Consider the following 20,679-nt stretch of genomic DNA (forward strand, 5'->3'; position numbering starts at 1 on the left):
TCGCTGGTACAGAGTACCACCTCTTCTGAAATTTTACAGCCCAGCTGTGTTTTCCAGGATATAGGCTCGCGTCACGCTTATCTCAGCCGCCCACTGGTTGCTGCTCTGAAAACTCTAAGAGGGACCCTGCCCCCCCCCCACTTTTCAATTGACAGTGAGTCTCTCTACACAGTCTTAAACATAGGGTACTGGCACTTATGTATATCCACTTCAGGCACTGTATATAATTACTTAGTTTTCCTATCTTAATGCGGAGACCACCATTGGACTAACCCTCAACCATGTAATGCAGGACGTAGAGTGAATGCTGTGCTAGTCCTCCCACAATGATGCTCAGGACCAGATGCAGCAGCAGTCATTCCATGATCATGCATGGCTTTTTTGTGTAATACTTTTTGCTTCATTAAGGCTTTACTGTCATTGACTGCATTTGGCTGTGGAGATTAACTGAAGCTCTAACAATTAAATGTCAGTATCTCTTATCTTCAAAATTAAATTAAATCTGGTCCTGAGTGCAGTTGCGGGAAAGACTGTCCCAGCCCCTAGTCTAGAGCATCACTGTGGAATGTTTCTTGCTGTATCCAGTGCTTACTGTTTTCTTGAGGTTTGGTCTACATTTGTATCCAATGTTACATATACCCTGCTGTTTTTTCTAAGACTCTGTGAAGTGCCTTGAGCATGGGAAAGGCACTATATAAATGAAATGTATTATTATTATTATTATTACACTGGTGGTCACTGCATCTGAATGTGACTCCATCCAATCGTGTGTGACTTTGAAACTAGATGTGTGTTGAGGGTAATAACATCAGCTCTTTCAAGGAATGGTCAGGTTCTTTAAATGTATTCTGCTCTGGCAAATAAAAAAAGCTATTGCACATTTCAGATTAGGCTACTTCCAGCATGTATTTTCATTTAATATAAAACTAGCTGGGGTGCTGCTCCCTTATGGATCCAGCGAACTGGGTTCAAGCCAGCCTCAATTCACCCTTCTAAAATTTGCATGTTGCTCCCATGTATATATGGGGTTTTTTTCTAGGTATTTCTGTTTTCCCAACACATCTCAAATACTGATGTTAAATGCAGGTTCTAAACTGGTCATCTGTGAGCAGGTGTGTGTAGGAATTGGCCCTGTGCTGAAATGATGCCCTAGTCAGGGCTGGTTTCTTGCCTTGTGTATGGTGATGCTGAAATAGGCTTCAGCACCCTGTTAGACTAAATGAGTTTAAGTGTGCTATGAAACCCAACAAAGTGTGAGTATAACTTCTAGTCTTAATCATTCTTTATTTAATTGTTTATTTTCTAAAACATGGTTTTAGGGTAATCCAGATCCACCTTAATGAAAAGCTAAGTGTCTGTGTGTACATCCGGTTGTTATGCCAGTGTCTTTCCAAACAATGGTGTATCACAAACATTTTTTATCAATAAAATGCAACATCACAAACATTAACACAGCTTTTATAAATCCCATACAAACTGGCAAATAAAGGAGATAAACTTATTGAATGGTGCATGAAGGTCTATGTTGATTACTTAGATTTCAGCCAGTCTTAGATGGGTAACAGAGCTGGTCAGTAAATAAAAATATTTCCTGCCAAGTTAGACTGAAAGTCAATTTATCCTCAAGAAGCACCCAAAACCCTGTCTCCACATGATCCTGTAGCTTACTAAAATTTCATTTAGTAATTATCTGGAACTGAGGGTAAATGCGGGGAGGGGTAACTGCCTAAAAAATGGCCTGGGCCTGGGCATGAGTGAAATTGTGCACATGTATCAATTTTCCTAGAAGAACCTTTAACCCTGTCACTTTTGAAATGATTTCTTTTGTGGGTGTTACTAAAATAATAAAGACTTCTGAGATCATCTTATGTTGATATTCACAGTATCCCAGAGGTCCACTAATTAACTTTCAGGGACTCCTTATTCCTCTCTGGGCTTCTAACTCTATCTCAGCTAAGGAATTAAGCTGAAAACTCACCATTTTTCTTTATCATTACAAAAATGCCTCTTCTGCGTTTGATTTTTTACATGCTTACTTTACTATCTTGTATTTCCTTCATGCTCTTTTTACCTCTCAGTGGACTCTTACGTACTTTTAATTCTTTGTTCTTTATTATAGTCTAACTGGGTGTCAGCAGATTTGAAAGCACTACAAAATTCCGCCTGTCAATACTTCCTGTTGATTTATCAGGCATAGTTAATATTTTATTATTATTACTGCTACTTTTGGCAACCACTCTGTAACCTAGTGAATTTTACTGAATTGCAGTTTTGTTTTGCTTTATAAGGTGTCTGGTGATGGTATTTTCTGTTGATATACAGTATTTAATAAGTACTAATCGTTCAAATTACCTTGTATAATTTCCATGGATGCCGCACACAAACTTCTAAATCAAAGATTAACCATTTTACTTTATAAAGCACCATTAAAAAAATTACAAATGTGTACATTTTTGGACAAAGTAATTCTATTCATTTTAAGCATACATAGAACTGAAAATCCCAATATTAAATGTTTCTAATCTTTGCTCTCATTTTCACCTGTAAATTTGTGTTCTTCAAGTTATATTAATCAATGCAGAATTATGGCAAGAGAAACTCCAGACCCAATAAATGATTATCTGAAGACCACTTAAATTAAAGCCAGGGATCCACTCTTCTGCCCTAAGTGGAATAGTTTGGGGGCACATAAGTTTGAGGAGCATTCTCCTGGATAGTAAATGGGGGAATGACAGGAAGGGCTGAATCAAATCTTACAATATATTTTCCTAGCATCCACCACAAAAAACAAAAGCAAATTAAGATTTCAGTCATTTGCTGGGTCAATCTTTCAGGTGGTAACTGTCTAAATTGATCTAAACTCTGGTTTGTCCTACTGGTGCCAAATGACACCTTTCAATCTAATTCTTCACAGTGGCCCCACAGAGTAGCCAGTTCGTCTAGATTTTTGTATTCATGTTACTTGGTGCATGGTACTGTCCTGCAGTGAATAAAGCTGCTGACTCACAGACCTAGCATCCTGCAGTCGAATTCTATGCCTAGTCAATGCCCATGTGGGGTATGCATGTTTTCCCTGTGTCTGTGTGGTTTTCATCTGGCCCCCATAGATATGCAGGTTACTTTATTTGTCAGCTCAAAGTTACCTATGTGTGCATGAATGGACTCCTGCTTTGCACCTGACACCACTGAGATAAGTTTCCAATCCACGATTCTGAATTGAATTAAGCAGGTTTGAGAATGTTATTTGTTCAGTGTGCATTGTAGTGGGTTAGCTCTCCATGCAGGCCTGGTTCCCACCTTGCAACCCATGTTGCTAAAATAAACCCTGTTTCCCCACATCTCTGACCTAGATAGGTTTGCTATAAAATAGATGGATGGAGGTTTATGTCAACTGTTTGACTCTGAACTGGATGGATGATTGTGTTTGTGATTTGCACAGTGATGCCTCATTTAGTGTTGGTACCTCTCAGAATTCATATTTGGTGACACCTGTCTGTTTAATGCGTATGGCCTGGAGATAGTAGTTTTTGTGTAGTGCTGTGAAGATCTGCCACAAGGCTGCTTTCCAAAAGAAAATTGCAATTTTGCCTTCTGTGATGGACAGACATTGCATTTGGAGTGAGATCCTGCTTAGCATCAGCTGCTCTGCAAAACCTCAGCTGAGTTTAAGTGGGGTATAAAAATGAGGGATGCTCGAGCATTTTGGTATGTAAACCTTTAAGATGCTATTCAGTTGTAAGTCAACCTGTTGTGAAGAACAGAGCAACATACCTATAAAAAAGAAACCAATAATAAAACTACATACTGCCTTTTCTTAGAATTAGAAGGTGAAAATGAGTCATTAGTCTTGCAGGGAAAATCTAACAGGATTTACCTTAAAAATCCCCTCTGAAAATGGAATATTTAGCGTCATCCAGTAATTATACGAGGTATCTTCTGATGAGAAAATCGTGTGTCAGTCACAGAAGTTGCAAAAGAAACATTGCTTTCTTCTGCTTGAAAAGATGTGTGTTACTGACCTTTATTCCCTTCAGATGTATTGTTTCTTATTCTGATATGAAATTCAAATATTCTTGTTAGGATAGGCTACAGCTTCCTTGTTGCTGTGCTTAGGATAAAACAGGATTAGAAAATGGATGTATGGATCAGAATATAACTGTCATTTTTTAAAGTCATAATGAAAGAATTGTTTTAAGGCAAACTTTTTAGACAGATTTGGTTTTTCATTTATTTATTTTCTAAACCTGCTTAGTCCAATACAAGGTCAGAGGTGTTAAGTTCTAGACAAGGTCTCATCCCTGCCTTAAGTATGTTTTTTGTTTATTTAATATTTTTATTGACTTTTGAATATTATTTTGTATATTTTGCTGTTCATTTCATTATTTAATCTGTTATTGGTGTTGTATTTTTGTTGTTCTATTTATGTCATACCATGTTTATTAATTATGAGTTTAATAGAACATCATTACTTTTGCCATTTTGTGTTATCCTAATATTGAATATTTTAGTTTTAATGATCAAAAATGAAAGTGAGGTACCAGCATCACCTGATCGGTCCTGAGCTGATCGTTGTGCTGAACATGTTCGTTTAGCTGATGAGCCTATGGCAACTTTCGCCTGGGAGGACCGCCACTTACAATGACAACAGGTACAAACCAGATTGCATTGCACTGGCACAGTTGCCCGTCTGCTGCATGAAGACAGTGAGGTACCCGGCCTGTCACACATTCCTGCTGGCCATTGAGTAGCCCTTACACAGCCACCAGAGATGGTGAACAGGTGCCGACAGCAGCCACAGCACTCAGCAACAGACGTTTTATGTTAATTTATGTGTGAAACCATTGCTATGTGTACTTTTCAGAAAACAGATTTTTTTGGAAAAAAAAGGGGCCAAGGAGGGCAGGACTACCTGATGATGCAGCAGAGGGATTGCTGCAGTTGTTTAATAGGAGAAGTGCTTCGGCACTGCTGGTTTTTGACTTCTGATTCTTGTTTAGATTTTCTGATTTTGACGCCTGCTTCGATTATAAGGTACTGTTATTGGTTTACTGCTTGTTGGATTTGTTTGCCTAAGATTTTTGCTTTTATGGCAAAACACATTTTGATTCTTTGTTTCTGGATTTCTGTTTTTTATATTCAGTTTTTAAAATATTCCAAAAATGTATTTGTTTTTGTTGGCCAGCATGTTTTACGTTTTTTCTCTGTCTCCTTTTTAACACAGTTGACATTTGACATATTTTGAGTATTAACAGTCTTAGCCTAATTTCTAGGTCTATGCAGGCTGAAGTTAGGGGTTAGAGTGCCTGGGTGATGCCTGTTCCTGGGGCCCAGACCTGAATTAATGATGGTCTGTATTTTTTGTTCTCCCTTTGTCCCAGTTATTCCTATTGCCCCTAGCTCTCCCTATGTGTGTCATCTGCAACAGCTGTCCAGTGTAGTTCACCATCCATTTCTTCAGCATCACACATGCAGTGAAATGTACCTTTCCACTAGCTAATCTGGCTAAATTGGATGTAGCTTTATCTGTTAGATCAAGGGGTCACACTTATATCTGAAAGTTGCCCCACAGCACTACTTTTTCAAGCTCCAGTTTTTTCCTTGTCTCTCTTAGTTTAAACAGTCAAATGTTAAGACAGGTGCCATGGTATTTAAATATTTGTCTCACCAACAGTCACCAGCTCACCCACAGCATATCTGTTGCCACCATTAGATATGGACTTCTAGCGTGACTCTTCTTTTAAATATCGTAGACATTTGGACATATTTTGAACTTTAACATCTTTAGCCCCATTTTTGGGCCTATGTGGGCTGAAACCTTCCTTTTGAGTGGTATTAGACTGCCTGGGGTGAGGCCTGTTCCTGGGATCTAGACCTAAATCAGAGTTGGTCTAGCCTTTTGTGTGGTCCTTTTTAAATTCTGCTCTCCCTTTTATACTTCTTTGTGATAAATACTGCAACAACAGAAAAAAATAAAAATAAATAACCATTGATTGAAGTGTAGGTACTTGAGGGCAAAAACAAGAAGCCTAGCATGGACAGAGCTCAGGTCAAAAAGATCAGAAACCAAACAAAAATAAAATGTACAGACTTTAAGTCACAACAAGCACTGATCAAAAACAAAATTCTCAAAAACAAATGAATTTTCTCTAATTAGAAAAAGATCACACGCAAAGATGTCATACTAAACAAAAATCCGCCACAACATGACCTGAAATATAAATATTGACAAATATTTGTGCTTCAATGTATAATCCATTCATCCATTATCAAACCCAACTCATTTAATCAATATATCAATAAAACGCACACACAAACCAGGAAACAACCCTGGACAGGTAGCCAGCCCGTCACTGGGTGCACTCACACACATCTACTTTCACCTAATTGAGAGTCATAGATTATTCTAACTTGCACTTCTGAGGAAGGAAATCAAGAATGCTTTGATCCAAATAAAAGCTTTCACTAAATACATACTTTTAAAATAAATGGAATAATACATGCATATGCTATATTTAGGCGGCTCCTAACTGTGTTCTTTCTTGTCAAATGACAAGACTTAAGTATTCAGTTCTTCACATTTGGAAGGCATCCAAACCTGTAGTGCTCTGCCTGCCTGTGATCTCGTAACACTGAATAAATTGAAAACAACAATAACATGATGAAACACAAAATGCATATATGGGAAGAGGAGACGCCAACAAGCATGCTTTTCTGTCCATTGTTTTTATAATAAGCACTGCAAAGTTCAGCGGAAGCGACACATAAAGCTATAGAGCTGATGTAGTTGGTTCAGCATATTCATTATATTTAGGATTCAGCAGGGTTCCTAAGGTGCATTATTAAAACCTACAGAGCAGTGCCACTTAACACACTTCTGTTCAGTAATAACAAGCTCTACATTGCTCAGTAGTAATTACGACATTTTAGTCTCTTCATATAAAAATAACAAATAGGAATCAAGCAAAATGGAAATTATGTATGTATACAAATCCTGCAGCATAAAGAAGCAGGCTTTCTGTCACATCAGTGTAGTAGTCTCTTTTAGCAGATAAAGTTATGTTTGTTAACAACAGATTGCATGATAGACCAATATGGATGAGGCATGGCCACCTTTACATTCACTAATTACGTAGCTTCACACACTCTTTCTGACCGTTCGGTGGAACTCAAAACTTTACTGTGTTGTCAGGCTCCATTTCTCAACTTGTAATATGAAAATAGGATAAGGAGCTAGTCTTCCTTTAACAAAATTAATGGCAGCAACCTCCATTGTCAGGTGGCACATTCAAGATGGTGGATGTCTAGAGAGGTTTTAAGATGTCTAGATTTGGTGCATTAAAGAGTTCTGCAATGTAAATACTTTAGTGTGCCTTCCTGAGCCTGAAAAAAACTGTACAGGCAAACTTAAGATGTAACCATAAACAAAAGAAGGATAAGTGCTGAGATCAATATAAAGTTTAACTCAAATAAATGAAAGAAAACCCTAGGTGACCCTGTTGGGGTGACAATCACAGGGTTCTGCCTTCATTAACTTCTGGGATGACAACTTATATTGAAAAATCCACCTCTAGACACGATCAAACAAACACTCCTCTTCACTTTCACTCTTTATGAAATCCCAGCCATTTAAACCACACTTTAAAGTTATTTTGCAAAGCCCATTAGATGGTGGAAACTCTCAAACCTCAGCTAGTATGAAAAAGGGCAAACATTGAACCTTTATAAATAAAGGGATTCATTTTACAAAAATGTTCTTAATACTCAAAAGAGCATAAAAGACAAAAGCAATCCAAGGCAAACAAGTGCCAAACACAAATCCAGAAAAAAAAGCACACATTGGGTCAAAAATCCAGTAATCACAAAGCACAAGAATTTCACAAATCTAACAAGTGCATTCAATAAACCACAAGGGTTTGCTCAGCCTTTATGGGACTGATGGCAGTCCTCTGAAGCAATGGACAGGTGGCCCCGCCTCTTGGGAGACCACCCCCAAAACACTTGGCACATGAAATAAGACAGATAGAAACTAATTGACCAATAATACTAACATAAACAAAAGAATCAAAGATAACAAAAAAGACCTAAAAATGGAGTGTGAAGCCCAGTCATGGGATGGACCTTGGCTGGTGTATAACACACACACTGCCTCAATGCCCTCAGCAGGTCATGGGTAAGCAATTACTCTCTCACTCTCTCTCTCTCTGAGTAGCAAGTAATATGACCTTATGTATCCCTTGTGCTTTTCTTGTGATAGACTGTTGGGAATTCAATTGGTTTCCTGCCTGCCCCAGTGACATATCTTTATATTTGGCATCTTGGGTAAGTCCTGTCACCAATAGTAGAGGATACTGTTACCAGGAGCTACTTGTCTGCTTATATTGGCCTCGCATTGCCAGTGTGGAATTCACTGTTTCTTTCATGCTGCCTTTTTCCCAATTAGCCTTTGGGAATCAATTAGCAGTTGGGCAAGCTGCACACTTCATCAATATTTTGGGTTAGATAGGCGCCAATATTTTTATAAGGTCTTCTGCCAGTTTTATTTGTTAAATATTCCACACCCACTTCCCCTCATGCAACAACCTTGCCATTGGCGATGGCTTCTTGCCGTATGCCTTGGCAGCATAATTAGTTACGCCTTATAAGCACATTTTGGAACAAATCAGCTGCTTAGTTCTGGTAGTCTTCTTACTCTAGTCATCATTAGTAAACTAATACCCCTGACCACTTTGCCTGTAATCGTGCTATTATTTTATCATTTTGATCTGTCTGTTTTGATTATGTCTTCATTTGCCCCCATTATTTCTCTTCTTATTGTATCTATTTGTAAAACTACAGTGTACTCAGGTTACTCTCTCTATCACATTCACTCTAAATCTAAGCATTCACACAGGCTCCATCAGGACTATGTTATATTTTTGGCATATCGAACAATTTATGAAAATGGACAAGGTTTTGTTGAGCTGTGCAATATTTATGTTTACATGTACTTTTCAGTACCTGTATGCTACCTTCAGACATTTTTTCACATTATTAATTTTTTAAAGATAATAAACTATACATTCTTTCGTTATAGCTGGCATAAATTATTCCCTGATATATGATCCAACACACAATACATTCTGGCTTGCATTTAGAGAAGGCAAACAACCACAATGTAGTGGAGTTTGACTTCCAATGTCTGTCAAAAGCTAATCCATATATAGCACTCATCAATTAAGAATTATCCGGCATGTGTCAGGGAGCTAGCTGAATGTTTCCTGCCATCTCCAGAGACTACAAAATACAATCAGTTCACTCATAACAACTTCTAAAAGCATTCTGAAGACAAACCACATTTTAGCAGCCCACATCACTTATGCCAAAAAGCCTTTTAGCAGTAAGGAAGAGACGGTCCTACCATCAATATGTCCAAAAAATAACAGGGAAAATGTTTATGCTAGTAATCCTGCTGTACAAAACACAGTGAGCAGATGATTCATGAATTTCCACTATTCCATTTTTATCTATGCAGCTGGACAAACTGAAGATGTGACAAATGTGACTTTGATGCTATTTTTTGTATTCTATGGCTATGAAAAAGTGATTCTCGAGTATTTACTGTTCTGTAAAGATCTCCTGACCTGAACAACAGCTGAATTCTCTTTGTTGGAATGGTTATTTTTTTGGGGAAGGAGAGGAATGCAAAAATAGTGTCAGCATTTGCATATACAGTAGTGTCATTACAACAGGAAGGGATGTAGGAGGCCACATGGCGAAACTGTAAACAAAGCTCTAGAGGGCAGGCTAGGTGATTCATTGTTTTTTACAACATGAAAACATTTCAGACAACCATTTGTGACCATAATTATTCAGGGTGATGAATGGTAAGTTGAAAGCCATTAATCTTGTCAAGAACAAAGCTTTTAATTCCTGGAGCTCTTACATTTTTTGTATGACCATTTAGGATTTGACTGTATTTGGTTTCTTAATGATAAAAAAATAAGTGTATCTTATAAGGGAATTTGTTGGATCCCCTTTAAAAGCTTCACAAAGAGGTGTTTGCTTTTCACAAAGCACTTCATGCGCAGTACAGTGAGATTCTCACAAAGCTGATATACACTATTTGGTCTGGTAATTTTCTTCACAAAGAATGCAAGGAGAGAAATAAAAACTACAAAAAGGGAGACAGGAACTCCACATAGTTCCAAGTTTCTTCTTCTTCTCCTTCTTTCAAGAATGAAATCTAGAGTATTCCGAAGGTCAGACCAAGGAAGTAAAGATGGAAGTCCCAAACTTCAAATAGTGCCACACCCCAGGAGTGCAGGTTGAGGGTGAAGCTGGATTTCTGCATCCCTGTTAAGTCTGCTGTCTTAACAGGCCTTGTATGCCATTAAATGCCTAGCAAAATGGGCAATGCCCACTTAGTCCTACACCATCCATTATTAAATACACTTAGAGGTTTGGGGTCAAGGGAGCCAGATTGGATGCCAACCCATTGCACTGTGGCCTTGCCCACACTCACTCACACCAGGCCAGGACAGAGTGGTCAATTAGCCTAACAAGTACAACGTTTAGTTGCTTGAATAAAACACCAGGAAAAAATCTGTGTGTGTGTTTTTTTATTTTTTAAATGGATTTCATTTTGCCACAAATCCTACATTTGTTAAAACAACAGGTGTCATGACTATTGGGAAATGAAATTTATTTAAGTGGCAGAATTTTCTTTCAGTCAGTTGTAGCCAATGTCGATAACACTGAAGGTAAAAAGAAAGTTTGTCAACCAAACTAGCGCTAAACATTTAAGTTTTTTTGTGGGTTTTTCATTTATTATTCAACAAAGTGCTGTGATCTAATAATAGGAGGAAACGATTCTCATCCCAGCCATGTTATTCTGAGGTGTGATTTGTTCCAGTGCACATCAGAGATCAGAGACAGATGAGGCCATAAGAAGGAGATCATCCTTAAATATCAAAGATGCGCATCTGATGTTTCTAAACTGAATTTTGAAAGAGTTGACTGCACTGCGATATTTTTGTTAGGATTTCGGCTTTGTCTTTTACAAAGCTTTTCTTTGTTCTTGTCATTTTTGCCTGCTCCCTTGCTTTTAGTCTATTTAATTTTTTTTTCTTTGTGTTACCTCTTTTGCTCCACTCCCTTACTCTGAGTTTTGGCAGTCAGGACTCACTGAATCTGCAGTTACCTGAAGTATTAGTTTGTTTTATGCAACTGCTGTCTTTGGTATCTCTTATGTACTTCCCTTTTGGCAATGTTTGTGGGCTTTTTTATCATGGATTTATTTGATAGTTAATTCTATCAACATTTTTATTAATTAATTTTAGTTCTTTTGTTCTTAGTTCAGAATTTGTTCGTTTTGATTTTTTAATTTTAGATTTTCAATTTAAATTTGATTTAATAAAATTACTGCTATTATTACTATATTTGTTATGCTTCAGCAATATCAAAGTGGCATGGGGCACTCAAAAATCACCCACAAGAGAGGGAGGAAACTGTCAAACCTTGACTAGTCACAAAAGAAGTTTTATAAATTAAAATTTTTTTTCCAAAAAGTCTCTGTAACAATCAAAGCCCTGAGAAGCACAAAAAGGTCCGGACAGAGTTGCCTGAATAGGCAATCCTGCAGCAAACAAGTCTCAAAAAACACAAATTCATAGAGAGGTCAAAAACAGGGTAAACAGTCAAAATCCAAAAACTCCACTATAAACAATCAATAACCAAAACCTCACAAAACAGCCAACACTACAAGTACATTCAATGAACTGCAAGGGACTGCTCCTTTCCTCAGCCTTTATAGGACTCAGGGCAGTCTTTTGACAGAAATGAGCAGGTGGCCCTGCCTCTTGGAAAACCACCCACAAAATGCATGGGACACTGGCACAGATACATAGAAACAACATTATATGCAAAACTAGTAAAAACACACAGTTATCCAAATAAAAAGAGTAACAATATTAACATAGACCAAGGGCGTGCAGCATTTGTCCTGGAGGGCCACAGTGGCTGCAGGCTTTTGTTCCAACCCAATTTCTTAATTCAAAGTAAATTATTGCTGATTAACCATTTTTTGCTCAGGCAGCATTTACATGCTTCATTTTAGTTGTCTTATTGCCCAGTGGGGGCTGAGTGGTCTCGTGGCCTCAGATTTCGTTTTTTTTTCTCCAGGCCCTGGAGTTTTTTTTTGTTTTTTCTGTCCTCCTAACCATTGGACCTTACTTTATTTTTTGCATTGCCTAATCTTATTTTTCTATTTTTCTTTTTTCTTTCTTCATCTTGTAAAGCACTTTGAGCTACATCATTAGTATAAAAATGTGCTATATAAATAAATGTTGTTGTTGTTATTTTTTAAGATTTCCCATGCATCCTTAATTACTTATTTTAGTCTTAAACACCTGCATTTACTGTTTTCAACTGCTCCTTACCAGTTATAAGATGAACGTGACGAAGGAACCAGCAGTCCTCCATCTACCTTGTTTCTTTTTAAACCTGTGACTATTCATCATGAACTGTTGGTTTAATAAAATAGCTGGAAGGAAACCAAAATGAAAAAAGTGAAGGAATGAAAATTAATCATCCATTTTAGGCTTCAAACCACTTGGATGATATCCTTAGGAAGGATGAATCTTCACTTTGATCATGGTCTCGTCTTTTGCATGAGATGAACAGCTAGATCTGAGCTCCTTCAGCAGTGATATTATCTACCCTTTTTTTTAATTTCATCCAAAGGTATTATGGATAAGGGCGGCACGGTGGCGCAGTGGGTAGCGCTGCTGCCTCGCAGTTGGGAGATCTGGGGACCTGGGTTCGATTCCCGGGTCCTCCCTGCGTGGAGTTTGCATGTACTCCCCGTGTCTGCGTGGGTTTCCTCCGGGCGCTCCGGTTTCCTCCCACAGTCCAAAGACATGCAGGTTAGGTGGATTGGCGATTTTAAATTGGCCCTAGTGTGTGCTTGGTGTGTGGGTGTGTTTGTGTGTGTCCTGCGGTGGGTTGGCACCCTGCCCGGGATTGTTTCCTGCCTTGTGCCCTGTGTTGGCTGGGATTGGCTCCAGCAGACCCCCGTGACCCTGTGTTCGGATTCAGCGGGTTGGAAAATGGATGGATGGATGGTATTATGGATTTACATTAGAAATAAGCATCAGCAGCAAACATAGGTTTCAGAAAGAAAAGGAAAGGGATAAGGATAAGGCAGCTAAACTTTCATCAAGTTAAAATAATAGCTTCAAAGTCATGGTACGGCCTATCAGAGACTGACCTGGAACAGAACTGCCAGGACTTGACGCTGCAGCCAAAAGTGGGAGCAAAACTGCCAGCAAGGAGGATTTGTTGATTCCAGGTGGATTATTGGAACTGATCGTGGCCATTTCATCCCTGCTGTTAATCGCAGCTGATACTGGCCCAAGTCAGCTGCATCAACTCCAACCAGACATACAGCTCCGCTTATGGAGCATGGAGAAGACTGAAACACACTTTTCAAGCTGAAGGAAATGATTGTGACACTTGGGGGAGACATAAATGATATAAAGCATGATATAGATAATGAAATATAGAAAGAAATTAAGGACCTAAACAAAAAGAATGATAAACAACATCAATATCATTACAGATATCACAGCTGGATATTCTTGGTGCTGTGGAACTGAATGAACCTCTGACACTTTCAGAATTACTAGACATTATAAACTCACTTCAAAGTGAGAAAGCAGCCAGCCCTGATGGCTACCCAGTGGAATGTTATAAAAAAAATTCAAATAAGTTACCGCCTGATTATTAGCAATATTTATAGAAGCTAAAGACAACAAAATTCTACCTCAAACCTTTTGCCAAGCATTAATTTCCATCTTTCCTAAGAAAAATAAGGATTTACTACAATCTGCATCATACAGACCAATCTCACTCCTGAATAATGATGTTAAGATACTCTCCAAAGTTCTAGCTAGAAGGATTGAGAAAATGCTTCCTTCTGTAATATCATAGGACCAAACTGAATTTATCAAAGGCAGACATTTAACTTCTAATCTTCAATGCATGTTTAATATAATATATTCACCCAATAAAGTCTAACATCCCGTAGATCTTCCTATCTTTGGATGCAGAAAAAGCATTTGACATGGTTAAATGGGGCTACCTATTCACCACATTGCATAAATTTGTATTTGGCCCAACCATATGTGCATGGACGATATTACTTTATACTGTTCCAGAGGCCTAATTTCGCACTAACAAAATTATTTCGGACTACTTCAAACTAGAACGTGGTACTCGATAAGGATGTCCCCTATCTACATTTCTCTTTGCAACTACCATTGAGCCATTGGCTGTTTACTTTTGAAATTCACCTGGATAAAGGGGATATATCTGACCCACAAAATACCATGCCAGCAGTTCTAAAAGCACCAGCAGATTTTCAAAAGATATCTGGATTGAAAATTCATTTGAATAAAAGTATGCTTTTTCCATTGACCTCTTTGGCACACAATACTAGACTAGACATCTTCCCATTTATCTTAGCAGAGTAGTTTAAATATCTAGGGGTAAATATTACAAGTAAATCTAAATTTTCTTTGTCAACAAAATTTTGCTGTTTGCATGTTAAAAATTAAACAAGATGTGAATAAGCAGTTCGCCATCCATCTCACATTAGCAGAGAGAATCAACACTGTTAAGATGAACATCCTTCCCAAGCTTCTTTTTCTATTACAGACCATCACCATATACATTAACAAATCTTTTTTAAGAAATTAGATTCGAACATAACCTCATTTATTTTGAATTCTACACATCCACACATCCAAAGGGTGACTCTATGATGACCTAAAGCAGAAGGGGGCATGGCACTACCTTACTTTTCAGTTTTATTACTGGGCTGCAAATGTACTGGCCATAAAGACCTAGACATTGACACAAATTGGTTAACATAACAATACATTCAAATCTTACAGTACTTCTTTATATTCCCTACTCTGTGCTCCATTCAATACAAACTATTGTCAATACACTAATAATCCAATTGCCCTTCAATTCACTCAGAATATGGAACCAATGTAGGAAGCGCTTTAAGACAGAGAAGCTCTTATCTGTTGCATCTCTAAATGACAACCACTCTTTTACACTCTCTCAAACATACACAGTATTTAATGCTTGGGAAATGGGATAAAAACATTTAGAGACTTGTACATCAATAATATTTTTGCATCCTATTCACAATTAAGCTTCAAATTTAACTTCTCATCACCACAATTTTTCAACGACTTTTGAGGTAGAAACTTCTCTAAACAGAATCTGCCCAATTTTACTCATCTTTCACCTTCCAGAAGAAATATTGATCAGTCTTGAAAACTCAGATAGCATCTCCACAATTTATAAAAACATTTTAACGTCCCTTCCTTTCAAAGATTCCAAAGCACAATGGTGAAAGGATCCTTTGCTTAATATCTCAGAAAGGAGTGGAAGGCAGCCATGCACAGAATACATTCTAGCTCAATATGCGCAAAGCACTCAACTTAAAAGCTTCTACTGAGTGCATTTTTTTCAATTGATACTATCCAAAATGTATCCAGGCCAAGATTCAACCAGTAAACATAGAAATCTGACTCCAGCCTCACTGGGCCACATTTTGGGCGTACACCAAATTAACATCGCTTTGGACAAAATGCCTATCAGACAGCCTTGGTGTCACAGTCACTCCTAACCCATTAACAGCTGTGTTTGGTGTACTCCCAGATGGGCTTAAAGTAGAGAAAGACAAACAAATCGTAATTGCCTTTACCTCACTCCTAACACGTAGCCTTGTCTTGCTCAATTGGAAGAATCCCAACCCACCAGTTTTAAGTTAGTGTGAAAAGATGTCCTATACTATTTGAAAATGGAAAAATAAAATTCTAACTCAGGGGATCTGTTCAAAACTTAATAATTCCAAGATATGAAATTAAATAAAATAAGCTTCTTTCAAAACAAAACTATAAAGGGATTTAAACAACCCAAGGTGTACCATGTTCCCCAAAACTAAGAATAAACCAGAAATCAAGCTCAGAAAAAAAATTAAATGCACTCTGCCCATTTCAAACTGAAAGAAAGACAAGAAGTGGCCCTATTGCTTCTCCTACATCAACTTTAAACAGAGGGTCAAAGTCAAAAGCACCCAAAACCCGTATTCTTGCAGGGACTTGTAAACAATTTCCTGCATCCAAGTCCACAAACCACATACTGCACCTAAGATTATTAAACTTTCACAGACTTCTGAAATATTTGTGCCAGAATCTCCATAGATTCTTCAGAATCATCTGGCAGATGAGTTAGCCAGTTAAGTGCATATTTTCTATTAAACTGAATTTTAAAGCAATTCACTTTATTTTTTATAGCTCTCTTTACTAAGTGCAAGTGAAGTGTGTTGTGACAAGCTCACAGGTAAAATACAAATATAGATTTTTACAAATTACTAAATATGGAACTAGTATAAATAAAGATGCAGAATTGTTAAAATACAGAGAAAACAAAGTAGAAACTGATTAACAGAAATAGAAACCAAAAAATATATGTCTGTTAATTAATTGCTGAAATACAGCCAGGTAACAATGGAGGAGAGGAAAACAAAAACTCCAGTCAGCATCGCCAACTAAAAATCATGGACACTAAATTGCTTATACTCTGCTGAAAAAAGCTGGGCAAAAGAGTTTTCTGTTCTGCAAGGGACATGTACTCCCATATGTTGAATTACTCCAGAATTTGCATCACAATGGAGTTTCCGATTTCTTATGTCTCTTGTTCAATTCGTTTATTCCTTGCCCAGAAGTCTTTATTTTAGTTCTAGTTCTTGGAAAGTTGGCATGCATCTTGGCAGCATTGTCCTGCTACAAGACAGTTTGTAAAAGGAACACTAGGAGAGTGACATTAATAAGCTTGAAAGTGGTCAAAACTGAGAAACCTATTATAGAGGCAACCAAAAGCAAAAGCACAAGCAAGACCAAATGCAAATTGTAACGTCAAAGCTTTTAGAGGAATCCAAAAATTCTAGGATGTTGCTTCTAATTATGTGTTGGCTTTTATATGATCACATTAGTGATGTGACTTATCAAGCCAAGCCCCTAGCAAACACCATGACAATGGCAGCACAACACGGAGGTGCCCAAGATGGCATTGCAGTAAAGTATACATATTTTAAACTAGCTTAATTATTCATCAAGGAGTGATTTTGACATTAAAACTGTTGTCTCTATGGTTAAAATAAAACCCAGGACCATCTATAAAACTCTGAGGTCAAATTTATTTTAAGAAAAATACATTTCTAAAATAGAGTGAATCATAACAACTATCAAGCACAAGACAGGACTGAATCCTGAATGGGGTGACAGTTTACTTCAGGGTACACCAAAGTATAAAACCAGATTATTATTAGTGTGATAAATAAAAAAGATATTGAGAAGTGGGGTTTCGCAGCTGCTAATGAGAGATGGAAGGTCTTGTGTTTTTGGGGAATAGGGAACAAGGCTTTAATGGGAAATTATTTTAAAACAAAACATATGTGAGTAGTATGGATGTTTGCTCAAATGTTTTGGAGGGATGGGTGAAGAGATGAAAATGGTAAATGACTGTGTTTGTTATATGGTAAAATGGTATTGTTGTAGCTTATATTATCCATCCATCCATCCATTTTCCAACCCGCTGAATCCAAACACAGGGTCACGGGGGTCTGCTGGAGCCAATCCCAGCCAACACAGGGCACAAGGCAGGAAACAATCCTGGGCAGGGTGCCAGCCCACCGCAGGACACACACAAACACACCCACACACCAAGCACACACTAGGGCCAATTTAGAATCGCCAATCCACCTAACCAGCATGTCTTTGGACTGTGGGAGGAAACCGGAGCAAACCCACGCAGACACGGGGAGAACATGCAAACTCCACGCAGGGAGGGCCCGGGAAGCGAACCCGGGTCCCCAGGTCTCCCAACTGCGAGGCAGCAGCGCTACCCACTGCGCCACCGTGCCGCCCAGCTTATATTATGTAATGTGTAAATATAAACTTATTTTTACAAAAAAAAAAATTATTGTCTTTGTTTAACAAAACATCCTTAACCTATGCCCCATCACAAGGCATTTTGCAAAGCTGACAAGATTAGAATACACTATCATAACTGAATGGTACAATATTAAGAATAACCACTGACACATTAGTACCAAAAATGCCAGCTGCTAGATATCCAGGGGGACTTTGGCAGTATACCTAGCAGATTTTACACAGAAATTGTCCAAATGAACAATACAAATCCAAGACTGTTCTTCTGTAAAATTCCAAAGTAGGGTACATAACAATAGAGATAGACATAGTAACATGGGGAGCTTGCCAGGTATGTGTTGGCTCGCTGCCCCAATAAGGACGGAGCCTACACAGCACAGCCCACAGACACCAGCTCTTCAGCAGGCAAAAGCTGCCAAGGGAATGCCGTACAACATGTCTCTCCATAAAGCATAGCTGACCACGCATACCAATTTTAAAGGGCAGATCTGGATGAGCAACACTAGGAGCTGATGTATTGATGAAATGATTTAAGTTTAGTTACACAAATCTGTAATCCAAATAGCACAAATCCAAAAAGAAACATGCAGATTGTTTTAGCAAAATTTTTCAGAATAGCAAACATGATATGTGGCAAAATTAAGTAATTAACTGTAATCAAAACAAAAACAAAACACTAGATAAATTGGTTAATTCAAAAAAGCACAAAGCCAAGATTCAAAAACATAAATGACTCTAAATAAAAAAAAACAAAATGCTAAACAAAACATTCAAAAAAATCACATGCAAGCGCCACTAATTTATGCTCCTTGCCCCTTTCTCACATGACTGTTCAATAACTGTTGCATGACAACAGACTTATATGGGAGGAGCTACGGTCAAAAGGCGAGTATAGGGAGCATAACGGAGGAGCCACAGCCCATTTCTGTCAGAGCTATACAGATTGAGCACCGCTACTGAAAAAAAAATCTTCAAATAGGGTATAAGGTAATATATCAAGGTATATTTTTGAAAATGAATAAAAGATTAAGGGGAGTAGATCAAAGACCTGAAAATTCCACACATACAGAGCTCTGGTGCTATGAGGCAGTAGAACTAATCACTGTATCACTATGCTGGCCACTTACCTTCACTCATCACCTATTCTGTAACATAACATTTTTTAATGTTTCTTTTAAAGATACACATTTTTTGATCTTTTATATCTTGATAAGATGCACTTTGTGTACAGTGCTATATAAATGTAAAGTGAACTAAGTTGCAGTGAATTGAGATGTGTAGGTTTGAGAAGTTAATGAGTGGGTGATAAAGAACTATTAAACTTACATGAGATGACTTAGTAGGTTGTGATTACTTTAGACATGTTGTATGAAAACAACAACGACAGAAAAATGGCACTGATTTCAAAATGTCAATGTGTCTTTAGTGTGGCCATAGAGAGGTGGAAATGGGCAGCACTATTGTTCTCTTTGGTGATTTGTTTCATAGTTTGTTCCATCTTCATGTTATAAGTTATAAATTTTACAGTTACCATATTTGTACATTTGTGTAATTTTAATTTATTTAAGGCTGCTCTTGTTTGTTTGTGTGTAACACATGTTATATAAGGCACTGTACATTGCTTAACTGATTGAGAATTTCCAGGAACTATTACAGCTGAGTGGATCTGTTTCACAGATAATAGCAAAACACTGCAATTGCAGAGGCAGACACATTTCTACCTTATAAGAAGAAAAAGGACAATTATGAAAATCTGGTTATTACAACATTAGATGAAAAGAAAAAAAAATAATTAGCAGCATGGGACTCTCCCAGTCATCTAACTAAACCTCCTGTTTCTGACACCAGCTTTTTCATCCTGTCTCCTCCCTCGCTGCAGGGAGGCTGGAAGCAGGATACTAGCTCTGCCAGCTCTTAACATGGTCTTTGGTGCTCCCTCAATTAGTGATTCTCTGAAATGCCACAAATGAGCAGCCCAATAATTTCTTTGAGTGCAACCACCTACCTTCTCTCTCGCTTAATCATCTCCCCAGAGTGTCTGTGAGTGGATTATTTCCTGATGAAGGAATCATTATGTGAACTAAGTAGACACACAAAATTTACTTTCACAACTAGTAAGCTCTTATCTGTTATTGTTGTTTTTGCTTTCTTTCCTTTGCTGTGGTAGACAAATAACTTATAGTGAAAAAACAGAGATTTGGCCCATGGTGTACATAGACTTCTAAAGTGGGTCAAGCTGCCAGATTATTTTTTGGAGTTAGGTGAGAGACCCATGCTGGAGCCAATGCTCTTTTTAATTAAGTTATATAAAAGTGTAACTGACAAGGGTGTTCTGTACGTAGAAGTCACAAAATTAGATGGAGTGTAGGATACCCTAGAGTTAGCAAAACACCTACTAGAAAAGTGGTAACTGAAATGTTTTATCCATAGGATGTCAAATATTTAATATGATCATACAATGGCAGCTAGAAATTACAACTTACAATACAGACTTGGGAATCCTGATGGACTCATTACTGTCCACAACCATCCAGAATAAAAAGAATGCTAAAAAAGGCAAAGGGTGCTGGATTATATGCATTTATGCCCTATATGAAGCGCAAATCAAGACAGACTAGGCTGCTTACACTCCTTGTTTGACACACCTTAATGCCATATGTTATTTTTGTTT

Source organism: Erpetoichthys calabaricus, chromosome 4 (genome assembly GCF_900747795.2).
Source record: "Erpetoichthys calabaricus chromosome 4, fErpCal1.3, whole genome shotgun sequence".
Classification (NCBI taxonomy): Eukaryota; Metazoa; Chordata; class Cladistia; order Polypteriformes; family Polypteridae; genus Erpetoichthys; species Erpetoichthys calabaricus.